The 10,324-nt window shown below is 43.2% G+C and overlaps 1 protein-coding gene across 7 annotated transcripts in view; it reads right to left on the reverse strand.

Annotated features, from left to right (window-relative positions):
* LOC126407576 (unconventional myosin-IXAa-like) overlaps positions 1 to 10,324 on the reverse strand; it is a 209,180-nt gene that overhangs the window by 164,149 nt on the left and 34,707 nt on the right. The window lies entirely within an intron of this gene.

Here is a 10,324-nt window from a genome sequence, read left to right on the forward strand (position 1 = left end):
GAGGCTCCTTCTATTCTACTGTATCATTACTAAATGCAGAGAGTGCATCAGTGTGACAGTTTGGTTTTATTGCCAAACTCCAGTCTCTGTGGAGATACAAAATACCAATACCACACGATGAATATGGATCAGTTTAGTACCCCAAAATGTAGAAACAAGAACTCAATTTTAAATGTAGGCCAAAACCAAGACCACCACTGTAAAAACTTTACTGATCCCTGCTCTTCATCACCTCATCCTATTTTCTTTTTTCCTTGCTTCGTCTCTCTCATGCTGTTTTCACTTCTTCCTCTCTGACTACGTTCTGGATATTCCCTATCAGTGCAAACAAATACATGCTTTACATTTCTACACTTCCTTCCTTCCCTTCTCTCCTTCGACTCTCAGTTCAAGGTCTGTCTGCACAGAACAACAATGCAAAGGCAGGACGATGCATTAAACACGAAACAACAAACTAATTCACGCAATGTTCAAGTGAACTGAGGTTAATGTTTTGATGAAAACATGTACCAGTACTCCTTTAGGCTCTTTACACTGAATCCAGTTCTCGCTTTAAGTCATCTCTCTCCTTTGTTGCCGGACGACTTTAAATTTTCCTCACTGGCTCTCTCAGCTAAGTGCAAGGGCCAGACAGATACATAAAGAGAAAGAAAGCAGAGGATGAGCCAGCCAGTCGTCCTCTGAGCGCCCCAGACAGACCCTCCTCTCCCTCCTGCTGTCTGGAGTGATCCTGACCACCTACAGTAGTCTGCAGCAGCCCCGCCACCACCAGACAGAGACGGAGAGAGAGAGAGAGAGGAAATAACCAGCTGGGCGTCTGTAAGAAACAAAGAGGTGAACTGCGAGGGATGAAAGACGGAGCGGAGGCAGAGACGACTGAGCTAAAATACAGACAGAGATGAGAGAGTGTACACAAGATTCAAAACAACACCCCCCAAGATTGATGCAGTCACGCGTTGAGACGCTAACGAGCTGTTCAAATGGGTAACAGGTCGGAGATCCAAGGCTATTATGCAGAAATGTAAATACAGACAGTATTCATGGTCCGTTTGTGCCGTCTGGTGGGTTCCTTTTGAGTATCTGTGGTGCTTGTACAAAGAAAACAAATGAACAAATGAACACTGAAGCAAAGCTAGGTGGGCAAATCTGTGTCTCTTCCCAGACTGCAGATCAAAATGTGGTGACACTGGATGGATTTCTTAACAATTAACAAACTTAAATTGACAATTCACACTACGTCTGAACAAAGCCGGCTATATCTGAAAATTAAAATGCATCCACACTTTTTGTTGAGATCTCTGCCTACAGTAAAACATCCACACGTCTAGAAGATTTCCTCTTCTTTGTGGTCTTTCAGTTGGCAAATAACCAATTGTGCATCACAGCCAACATGTAGTAAAAGGTGGGACAGATAGACAGGTTACCTTGCCACAATAACCCACAGGGCTCTTAGCACAGGCCGAATAGACACCATGTGGTAGGGCGGCACAGTTGCCAAGAAAATAATATACGAAAATAAGATTCAAAACATGAACTTTTTTAAAACTATGTGCGCCCTTGTCTTGTGGTGTGCTGCCCACCCATGGGACTGCAGATCCACTGAGTGACAACACAAGACTTTAAGCCAGAGACGGTTCAGAGCGTCTTTGTTTGACCTATCAGATTAGCAGCAGCATCCAAGGGGTTCAAAGATTGGCATGTGTAGGATGGGTGTGCTGAACAGGCATTAACAGGAGTCCGACAGTGGAGCAAATCCAACACATTCTCACTCTGACCTCATCACATATCGACATTTGGTCATGGACTTTACACGTAGACAAATGGCGTGCAAGGTACCCTGGGTGCGTTGGTTGTTGACGATCTGGGACACCCTGTCAAGTTCTGCCTGTTACATGTGTTGTCTGTTTTCAAAATACACTTCTGTTTCCCAGGAAATGTACAATTTGCATACAGTCTCTTTTAAAATAAACCCACTACGTTTTTTTTTCCTTCAACAACACACAAACATGGTTGGGTTTAGAGACAAAATAGAGCAAGGTTTGGCTTTACAATCTTGCGGGAAGCAAATGCCGGCCTCCCTGGTAAAAGTCGGTTGTTGGACCACCCCTCCAACTCGTCTTACACGGACTTCTGCCGCCTTAACTTCCATATCATGCCGACGTGAAAGGACAGCTTTTTGCGGCAGTGTCTGACACTGGAAGTCACTGACCAAGCATTGGATTTCGACTTCAAGACTGGGTTGACAAAACAGGTTTTAGTAGTTCCAAGTGATAGCTGAAAACATCAGATTCTCATATATGATAAAGAAGTCCGATCCACGTGGTGCATCGGAGAGAAAGCAGAATAAGAAAGACGATGGAAAAAAAGCAAAATACAGAGGTATGCAACATATTCTCACACAACAGTTTGTATGATATCCTACAAATCAGTGCCCCATGAATGACGTTAAATACTTAACGAAACATTATGAACTTAATGTGAAGTTATGGAGGTTAGGTTTGGGCAAGTTAAGTTAGTGTGGTTAGGTTTAGGAAAAGAAACATGGTGATAACATACCTAAAATGACTCAAAGTTCACGCATAGTTCTGGAGAATCGTCCCGTGTTTTGAGATCCATCCACTACGCCAACTTCAAAACATTACATTACATGGGATCAGAGCATGTCAGCGGAAGGATTTTGTGTTGAGCGAGGAGCAGCTATTTTTTTTAAAAGGTGGAGCGGAGCCTTATCTCTCACTCCAATTTCACTCCGGTCGCTCATGCCACACCCAGAATGCATCTTTGCACCTGCGCACACCCACACTATTTTCTTTCAAAACTATGGAGTTTACTGTGTACTTCAGAAAAGAAACTGAGAAGAGAAGCAGCGGTACCTTGGAGAACGGTCCCTAACTGCGGGGAGAGGCGAGAGGGCTTCCCCGGAGGTCGGCCGCTTAACCCGGTCCGTCTCCTCTACACTTTGACTTATTTCCACCCTGCCGACAGCGGTACCGTGTAGAACGGTCCCTAACTGCGGGGAGAGGGCTTCCCCGGAGAATCTACCAAGCTCATGTTTTATTTGTGAATAGAAGATTACAGGTTAGGGTAGTACAACGCAGTTTTTTTGAGCGGAGTGGTGAGCGAGTGGAGCGGGATAAAATTTATGATGGAGTGGAGCGGAGCGAAGAATGCGCAGAACCAAGCGGAGCGGACGAGCGGCGCAAAGTGACAGGTCTGTGAGCGAGGAGCAGAAATTTTCACCCGCTCCGCTCACATGCTCTGCGTGGGATATGTACGAACTTAAGTGCATTACTTTTTATAGGAAAACGTACAAACAGTGCATGAGAGGAGCCTGAGGTATGTGTAAGGACGGTATTATTACTATCAAAGGTAACTAGCTAGCAGTGAAAAAACACACTAGAATGGGGAGATGCTTGGTGAGAACTCACAGTCCACTGTCCAAAGAAAGGCTGCTTTCACAATGAGAATAGCTGACAGATACAGTAGCATGGGAAAGAGTGTACAGTTTGAGAGAGTGTGTGGGTGTCGTGGGTGGTTACCAACTGTTGTCTTCCCTATATTTCATCACACTGGACCAGAAATAACTGAAGAACAATAAACTGTGTTATACATATTTAAACAGAACTCTGAAACTGAACTGAGCAGAACTGAAAACTGAGCTTGGATTACAAAACTAATGCAGACCTACTTTGAATTTTGTAATTAAATGTTATGTTTACTATGTTAAATCTTACAATTATGAAAAAAAAGAGAATTCCACCGTGACACAATATGGATAAATGCATTTTTTGCTTCTTTCCAATCACAGAGCAGTATATGTCGTTGAACAACCAATGTCAGAAAATATTTTTTTATACAGACGGTAATAGAGATTATGTGTTATAAGCATAAGAAAGAGTGGTTTGCTTCTAATAAACAGAAGAAAACTGAGTAGAAAAGACTTTATCGACATAGGAAAAAGATATTACAGTATAGTAAGTCACCCTGATACACAAATGATCTCTGGGAAATACCATTCCTAAACACCACAGATGTCACCAAAATAAAAGGATATTGCGGATTAGCAGTTTAAAGGATAGGAGGGGAATCTAAATCCCTACTTCGGGTAATGACGTTTTTCTCCCAGAACGGATTCACAGTTAGTTTATTTATTATCTGCCAGCCACGTTGCCTCGAACTGAGCTCATGTGAGACCCCCTTTAACCTCCACTGTCTGCTGAGAGTTCATGAAACAACGAACTGGACAACAGGAGACATCAGGAGTAGCTGAAGGTTTTGTTAAACCGTCAGAGGGATCAGGGGTGGGGACTGATGGATGGTGTTTCTAGAGGTCAAAGGTCAGAGTGAAGAGCCAAGGTCACATACCAGCTGAGGCTCTGACACATCACAAATCACTACGAAAGCCGGCCGCCAAATTTTGTTGGGGGGGAGATGAAAAAACTTTCCTGGCATTTCCTCGAACAGCTGTGCACGGTGAGGTCATCCAGGCAGGAACTGGATGGCTGTTAGATGCTGAGCACAATAGACAGACATGACCTTAATACTGTATGTTCAGCGTTTACAGCAGCGGCGTTCTGATGATGATGGATGAAGATGGAAAGTGATGTAAGTCAGGCACAGCGAGGAAGGGAGGAGAGCAGATGAGAAGGAGGAGAAGGTTAAAAACAAACGAAAAGAGGTGGTGAAGTGGAGGAGGCTCAACGTCAGTTACGTCTTGTTTTGACACGGTCGAATCTGGAGTGCTGACAGTGTGTGGAGATAAGGTCGTACGCTGACGTGGTGAAGGAATGCTCGTGCTTTAAAATGGAGAGAGGCTGAAAGAGTAGAGGACGACTTAATGAGAGCGTGCCAGTCCTCTGACTGGTGGACAGGTTCAGCCTCAGGTTGAGGCCATTCAGAGCCATCACTCAGGTGCTAATGTTAGAAAACAGAGCTCCTTCCAGGTACGCATTAATATTTAAAGAGTCCAACAGAGGAGGGAGAGGGGCTCAGAGAGGAGAGAAGGACGTAAGGTTAGAGAGCAGAGAGAGCAAAGGAGACAAACTAACAGGGCTGCAACTAACGATTTTCATTATTGATTCATTGATTATTGTCTAAAATGTCCAACAGTCTGTGGCGGTGTCTTTGAATGTCTTTTTTGTTCAAACAACAGTCCAAAAATATTCAGATTGCACATCCAAAACCAGCAAATGTTTGATTTTTGGTTAAAAAAATGACTAAACGATTAACAAAAATCAACAGAGAATGATTAAATGTCACGGTGCTAGCTTGCTAACGTCAGAACACGTAACGTATGCTAACGTTATATTACACAGTGTTTAATGATACAGTCTATTATCTCCCTATTACTCTAATCTTTCCTGCTTATCGCTCAAACAAATGATTAATTTCTATATTAATATCAGTACTCATTTAAGATACCTTCATCAGTTACAGGAGGCCACTGTCTAACATCATCAATCCAGCTATTCTAATGATGCTGTCATTGTAGAGAGTCAGTTCACAATGACAACATAATGAATTGATGACTGACACATGTCAACGCAGCAATGGCACCACCGCAAGATGGCGGCATACACAAATCGCTCGCTGAGTTCGTCTATACCAAAAGCAGCGTAAAAGTCAAGAGAGCTCACTCTGCAGCTAAATGTGGGGACCAGAACGTCCCAAGAAGCACTGGGGAAAAAAAGACTGCTCAACTTGAAGCAATCTCAGTCAACCGAAGGGTCTCCAACTGACATTTGAACCCCCGACTTTCAAGGGGCAGCCCTACAGAAATCTCACATCTGTTTAAATGGAACAAACAATACTTTGGCAAGCTAACTAAGCTAACTGGCAGTGCCTTCCTGCCCAACAGAAAAAAGGCCAACTCTGCTTCACTCTTCATTCCCATCCTGTCTTTCAGTGCTCGCCAGCCAAAGTCAAAGTGAAAGCCAACCCTAGATTCAACCTGATGAAGAACAAGCTTTGTCCACTCGACATTTCACCTCGCTAGTCACTACATTTGCATTTTTTCAGCACTGTGTCCAAGGTTTTCGTAGTTTTCTTTTGGGATGCGTGCTAATTCTACCTGTTGGCTATTTATTTATTTTTTTATAAAATGCCTATTCAGTCGCCAGAAGAAAATGCGGTCATTGTATGACTCTGAAAACAAACTGTAGACCACTGTAGACCAACAAACAATGTTGTTTTTAAGGGACCCATTGCTATTTCCTGAGGCTTTTTAGCCCCCAAATGTAGGTGTTTTTAAGTTACCCATGGCTCTTTTTCCAGCAGCATTTTAGCCCTCAAACATGGATATCTTTTAGCAACCTGTTGCTATTTTTCCTGTCAGGATAGTGCCACAGAAAGCAGTCTTTTTTTACCAAGACATCACTGTGTCTCCTGCTGGAATGATGCCACGAAAAGCAATTTTTTGGTAAGACATTGCTGCTTTTCCAGCGGGAACTGTGCCACCAAAACCTGGTATTTTAAGCCAAAACACGATCTTTTCCTCACCACAGCCAAGTGTTTTTGTGCCTAAACCTAACCACACATTAACCACAGCGCTGTCGAAATGTAAAGCTTAAATGTATATCCTACACAATAACATGCAGACATAACTTATGCAAGTATTTTTCTGGTGATTGAGCTGCCCGACCTCACCTGCCTACTGTGCCCAGCAAATGTCTTGACGACAGAAAAATGAGAAGAAAATAACAAAATACAGGCAAAGGTCAGAGTCTCTGTAGATAAATACACCCACACTCACTTCTAGTAGGCAGTAAGTGATGACTGAGAGGGATCAGAGGATATTCACACAGCATTTGTGGCTTTGGATGCTCTGTAATATTATCTGAAATGCAATTCATTGTCTACTACAACTTCCTGGAAACTTCCTAGTCTCTACCATGAAGCCTGCAAGTCTACGCTGTGGTTGCATTAGTTGTTGCATTAGAATATTATTAAGTGCATTTATGAGTTTTTTACACTGGTTCATAAACAAACAGCTTGTGTAAAGCCTCATAAAGCCTCATCCACACAGTCAGAAAGCACTGAGCTCTTTATATGAGGTGGAAACATTAACAGGAATGTGCAAAATGGACTCTTAGTCTTGTTTATGTGTCTTAGTAGTTCCTGGAAATCTTTGCTTTAATAAAAGACTTGACTTGGATTTGAATTTTGTGACTCATGAACTTCTCTTCCCTCCACTGATGGCGCACAGACTTTTTTCTGTCTCTAGCCGCTGAGATGAAGAGGCTTGCTTCTCATCTTTGAAACTCCTACATCTCCAGATCGTTCTCTGGCACAGGCGGAGAATAAAAACTGATATTTTACAGCAGCAAACATGCAGTAAATTACCCCGCCTCTATAACAAATGCATTAGGAGAGACAGGGAGTCTTTAGGATCATATAAAGAGCGGAGCAAGCTGCCAGCGACAGGCACACATCCAAGATATTAAATACAGATGAGAAGCTCAACTCGTCCTGCAGGTCTTCAAGAGTCTGGCTGGTAAACAGTAACACCCCCTCCTCTCCCACAGTCAGCTCTCACCAGTAGAACTGCAATAAACACCAAACCTCAGCATTCCTCAACACTGCTCACACACACACATAAACACACACACATAAGTTCAATTAACTTTAAATCTCTCAACACAGAAAGTGTGTTTTCTTCCTGGTCTCTAAACTGACAGCTGGACTGTACTCATTACACCAAAGATGACTGCATTAGTAGCTACTACATGGTTAATTTGACCTATGACTAACACGCCGTAAATCTTCTTGGCCTCCACACACACTCGCTCCCACCCCCGATCACTCATCAGGGAAGATCGTTTCACGATTACAGGCATGTTTCAGACTCACTAGTGGCTGCTGCTGATCTACAGCAGGTACAGAAGCTTACTCCAGCTCAGATGAACACCACACCCTCTGTTCACACATCTCACCAACGGCCCCTGAATTTAATTTGCATGCAGCTGCTACTACGGAAGCCCAGAAGACACCTGGAGTTTTGTCTCGTTTGTTTTTGTGTACAATATCTTTATGTGCTTTCACCCATTTTTAAATAATCCAATTACACACTGACATACTCCTGTATTTTTTTAAATAAAAAACAAAGTAGCCACGTTTATTTAGAAAGTTCTCTGACTTCTTGGGCTCATGTAACTTTTTGCATACTGTCTGTAGGAGCCAGAAAAAAACCTCTGTTGGTAATTATTTGTTTAGGCTGCACACGTTCTTTTGGTCACTTTCACTTCAGGTAAAAGAGTGCAATTAAATGGCCCAGTGGAGCTGTAACAGTAGCTCGACTACTGACTGTATAAAACACCCCTTCCTCCTAAACCTTTCTGATGTAGGAATAAGGGGCGCTGCACCTGATGTAACCCTGACAGTCACATCCACATTACGCAGCGCTTGGCCAGGTGTGAGGAGTCGAGAAAGCCTGCAGGATCTAAACTTCACTCAACCTCTTCTTTTTACGTCTTCAAAGACCTTTATCTGATACTTTTCGGGTGCAGAACTGAGCGCAATATCACGATCGCCTTTAAAGAGAGATTATGTGAAAGTGTATGTTGTTATCTCCATTTGTACGCCCCTCGCTGTGACGGCTCTGTGAGGGCTCTCTTCCCCCTGAAATATAAATACTTTCACCTTCAGACGTGGCGTGATGACCTGGTGTGTTCACGTCACACTGAGCCCTTAAGACTGCAGCGTTTACTACTGGAAGTGTGAATGTGACACAGAGCGTTACTGGAAAACAGAGAATGTGTTCAGGCAATTTTCCCTGGAAAGTTAGAGGTAAAAAAAAACCTAAATAATAAATGCCTTGTGTGTATGTGTGTGTGTGTGTGTGTGTGTGTGTGTGTGTGTGTGTGAATTCCTGAATTCCAGCAGGCCAGCAGAGCTCACAGGAACTGAGCCCACACAGACACAAACATCTGCCAGAAACTTGTGCACGCAGAGACAGAGTGCCGAGTCATTCAGTGTAGCGCTCTGAGTGTGTATGTGTTTGTGTGTGTGTGTGTGTGTGTGTGTGTGTGTGTGTGAGTGCGCAAAGGAAAAAACGCACATGCAAGTTGCAATTTCTGCACTGACAAAGATGCTAAAAAAGCACCCAGAACTGAAATTTCTGTCTGATTTTCCCGTCACACTCTGTAACTCAGCTTGGCTAAAGGCTTCAAAACTTTTTTAGAATCAAAATCAACATATGATGTGGAGCGAAAATTACAACGAAGAAAGGGAACAACTCAAATACACAATGTGCCATCGTTAAATTAACACACTGACTCACTGCTGCTTCTCATCCAATTTCTCCAATTTTGCATCTGAACCTTGGCTTGACCCGATTTGTAAAGGGTATGAGAAACAAAAAAAGACAGCAGGAGAAGAAGAAGAAGAAGAAGATAAGAGGACAGAGAAGAAGCATGTTATTCTTATTTATGTCTTAATATACTGTCAACACGCATGTGGGCCCACCCTACACTGGTCGCCTCAGAAGGTCAGCAATGGGAGTGTGTGTGTGTGTGTGTGTGTGTGTGTGTGTGTGTGTGTGTGTGTGTGTGTGTGTGTGTTGTGTGTGTGTGTGTGTGTGTGTGTGTGTGTGTGTGTGTTAAAGACATACAAGACAAGATGCAGAGCCACCTCCCCATCTACTGCACCACATTACATTCCCCAGTGGAGGATGACATCACCTCGACCTGCACCGCTCTCGTCCTGGCACAGAGAAGTCTGAAATCCGAGCATCTCTGTTGCCATGGTTACAGGCTGATTGAAATCAATTAGTGCCATGTGCATGTGTGATATTGTGGTTGGTGTTTTCCGTGCAGGATGTTGCATCATTGTTACACAGTCAGTGGAGACAAATTTTTGTTTGGGGACGGGAGGAGTTGTTTTTACCAGTGTTTTTCTGTTTCCCAAATCCTCCTTTTCCTTTTAAATCTTTCTTATTGGCTGCACAAAGAGCTATGGCTGCAGCTGCAGTTAAAGCAGCACTAATAGTGTTTTTAGGCTACTTAAAGATTGCAGAATAAAATGTAAATACATAACAGTTAATAGTAGTTGAAACACTAGTTGGTCCTAAAACCAGAACGATGAGCTGAGAGATGATAGAACACAACACAGAGCAGAGGGGAACAGACGGTAATTGATCTTACGCTAAGCCACGCCCCTTTGTGATGGTCCGACAAGCTGTCGGAGTAAGCATGGAGCCCACACTGTAACTAACTGCACTCCCTGAAGAAATATTATCATATTTTTGGGAAAATGAAAGAGTGATTCCAGAGAGAAGCAGACAGAGGGGTCTACAGTCTGTGTTTGAAGGATATATCCAGGATGTCAA

Source organism: Epinephelus moara, chromosome 20, assembly GCF_006386435.1.
Source record: "Epinephelus moara isolate mb chromosome 20, YSFRI_EMoa_1.0, whole genome shotgun sequence".
In the NCBI taxonomy this organism is placed as follows: Eukaryota; Metazoa; Chordata; class Actinopteri; order Perciformes; family Serranidae; genus Epinephelus; species Epinephelus moara.